The following is a 3,543-nucleotide window of genomic DNA, read 5'->3' on the forward strand; positions in this document are numbered from 1 at the left end:
GTTCTGATGCCCATGTTTATCAGGTATCCACTGCCTGTATAAGGACATGAGGAAATGACAAAAACACAAATAAATGCAGGAAACATTCAAGTAAAAAAATGCTGTAATTTTCCTGGCCACCCCTGTGTGAGTAGTGGTCCCCATCTGGCCACCCCTGAGAAAAACGTCTGGCTCCGCCACTGCTCATCTCACAATACTATAATGTGCACAGTGTCATTTATTGTACGAGGTCTGACTTTTCTCATCAGATGGTTTTAGATTAAATTAGTTATGAAAGGCAGCAGATGATGTGCATTCTTTCATGAAATGTTAAGCTTTCAGTTAATGAACTGTCAGAACTAATATTTGTCAAACTCTTCCATTCAGTCGTTTACATCTGTGAATCTGTGACTTTAAGCTACTGAGTTGATCTTGTCCCATGAATCTATCCACACTCACAGCTGCTTCAGCGAAGCTGCTCCAAGGCCATCAGTTCAAAGATGTCTGAGCGGGAGACGGGTGATTTAAACCAGTGTGGTTTCTGACGTAGAGAAACAAATATGCTCTGAGAACACAAYGCAGGGGATCCTGATGAAGTCAAATAGCTTTACTAGCTGAAGTCAAAGAAAATGTGTCGGTATTTCCTCGTGTTTTGCAGGTCAACAGATCCCAGACTCACCATTTACGTGACGTGTTTAAATCAGATACAGCTGGGCACGTCAGTTCTTCAGGTTTCCCATGAGAACACACACACACACACACACCGCAGTAGAGCACACTGAAGCAATTAGCAGCAGCCTCATGGTTAAATAACAGACTGTGCATTCCAGGTGATTTCGGGGAGAAGAAGATAAGATTTTTTGTTGCTGCCTCTTCCTACAAACTACATACGTTTCTAATTTTATAGCTGTCATGAATGCCTGGYTTCTACAACAACAAAGCTTTACTGCAAACATCTAAGCTCCACTGGGGTCAAAATGCATCTGTTTAAGCCTGAGGGTCTTCATTTCTGCCAGGTGAAGTCGACAGAAACTGAACACATCGGCTATAAATGTTTGTTTTTCATTAGTAGTTCATTAAACGTCAGGGGGTTATTCTAATTAAAGGTGATCAGAGGGAAGTAAATACTTTTATTATTTAGGTGAAATGGTGATTATGTTGTGTTTTTATGTTGATTAAAAAATTCTACAAYTCAAAGAAACAGAAAGCATGCTGCTGCTTCTGCAGTGATAAATGCAAAATTAATAGCTAGACTGGATTATTAAAGGGGCAATATCATGTAAAATCATCTTTTTTTGAGTTTTATATCATGTTATAATGTTATACTCTCATAAAAAGCATGCCCAAAGCCTTGCTCTGACTCATTCATGCATGTTTGAGAAATCCTGCAGTGTTTTTAGGAAGCCATGCTGAGGAGCAAAACGACAGGTGGGGACCAGAAACGCCTTTTGGTACCAGAAACACCCCCTGGGATGTGTCTTTAAGCTGAACTTCCCAATGCATTCTCATGTCCCCCGCGTCAACATATTGACGCTTGGTCAGGTAGCTGTCTGCGTCCACATTCAGACACTCCAGGTAGCCTCCGCGCATCAGTTTTTTACGAGATGAGGTGGAGGAGGACGAGCGCGTTGTCATTTTTTTTTACAAGAGTAGGAAATGCGCAAAACTAACCATCCCAGACCCTAAATTTAACTTTCATTAGCCTAATACAGCCTATCCATGACCCCAGACCATAAACTTAAACATTAAACCTGATCCCTCATAGAAGCCATTTTTTAAAACGTAGAGAATTTGCATGAACGAACCATCCCAGGGCCTAAATTTAACCTATATTAGCTTTATACAGCCTATCCCTGACCCCAGTATCTCAAATTAACCATTAATCCTGATCCTCCATGTTAACCTCAGACCCCCGACCCAAAGACCCCTAAATGATGCAATCCGGAAATGCCGCGGGCGGTACCCGCCGCGTCAAAACTGGAGGCTGACGGTCCCTACCCAAGCGTCAATATGTTGACGAGGCGGGAGTGAGAACGTGTTAAACTTCCTCATGGCAGAGCGCACCCCGCCCCTCACCCGCGTGCAAGAKCCCCCCGCATGCGACCACCCCCCTACCCACGGAATGGGACGGAACAGAAGCAGAAGGTGGTTCTTAAAGAGACAGAGGCCAATTTCAAGGCGTTTAGAAGAGGAAGTGATGAGAAGATAAGTTTATTTTCTATTTAAACATAAAAACAGCATTTTAATAACAACTAAAGGTGACAAAGATACTTTATTATGGTATAGTATTTAAATATATGCCTGAGAAACACATATTATTGGCCCTTTAATCAAACTAACCACAGATAAACTCCGAGTTTCAACCAGCTGACAGGCTGAAGGACAAAGGACTAAAAGCTGGGACAGGGTAATTCTTCACAGATTATTCCTTTACCAGATGACGGGCTCAGCTTTTCCATAGACGCAGCCATGCACAGATATCTTACACCTCTTTGTAATTCTACTCGCAGTGCTACTCGCTCTCTTTTGCGTGTGTTTTAGTGCGTGCAAATGGTAAAAGCATTACCAAGAGAGGAGAAAGACTGATGACTCCACAAGAAGGGGACACAAAAGAGAGACAAAGAGACGGGACGGCGTCTCATACAGGGACGTCTGACTTAATCCTGAACCATTTCCTTCAATTCTGTTTGCTTTCTTTTCATTTGAGCTTTGCATGTCTGTGCCACACATCCTCACCCCTCACATGACATGGTCTCAGTTTTTTTTTCTTTCTTACTGCAAGCTTCTTTAAAAGCAGCACGCTGGAAAAAAGTGGTAACCATAAACTGATGACTTTGCATGAGCAAAAGAATGAGAATGACTCCCTCAATGCTAAAATCCTTTGGAGATTTGTTATGTGAAGGGAAGTCTAATAACAGGCTCTTCTTGCCCGCTCCATTATTTCATCGCCCTCTCACCCAGCCCAAAGGGAGGCGAGGCCACCACATCATCTCAGAGGGTGGTCAGCGAGTCGGAGGCTGCTGGATTTGATCTCAGAGAAAATCACAGCTGAGGTAAACAGGTAAAAAGGATGCTTGTTGCAAAACTGCTGACAAGCTTGATCCACTGCAGAAAATGTCCCACCCCACCCCCAAACCTTCAGGCAGCCAGAAGCTGAACATTATGTTGCTCTGGACAGACTGAGCTAAAAAGGTATTAAAAAGGAAAGAAAAATGGAGAAAAATAAGAAATCAGAATTTTATCTCTGAATAAATTAAGATTCAAGAATAGCAGCCCTTTAAGCCACTTTACGGTGTATATATGTTTATAAATATGTGTTTATGTATATGTGTATATGTGCATTGGTACATGTACATTACCATATATCACATGTGTATATTGTGGGGTTGTTTTTGTTTGTTTTCTTTTATTTATCTTTCTTTATTCTTCTCATCCTCTCCTGCATTAAGCTGCTATAATGTGGAAATTTCCCCACGGTGGGATCAATTAAGTTTCATCTTATCTTATCTTATCTTATCTTATCTTATCTTATCTTATCTTATCTTATCTTATCTTATCTTATCT

Source organism: Austrofundulus limnaeus, unplaced genomic scaffold, assembly GCF_001266775.1.
Source record: "Austrofundulus limnaeus strain Quisiro unplaced genomic scaffold, Austrofundulus_limnaeus-1.0 Scaffold174, whole genome shotgun sequence".
Lineage (NCBI taxonomy): Eukaryota > Metazoa > Chordata > Actinopteri > Cyprinodontiformes > Rivulidae > Austrofundulus > Austrofundulus limnaeus.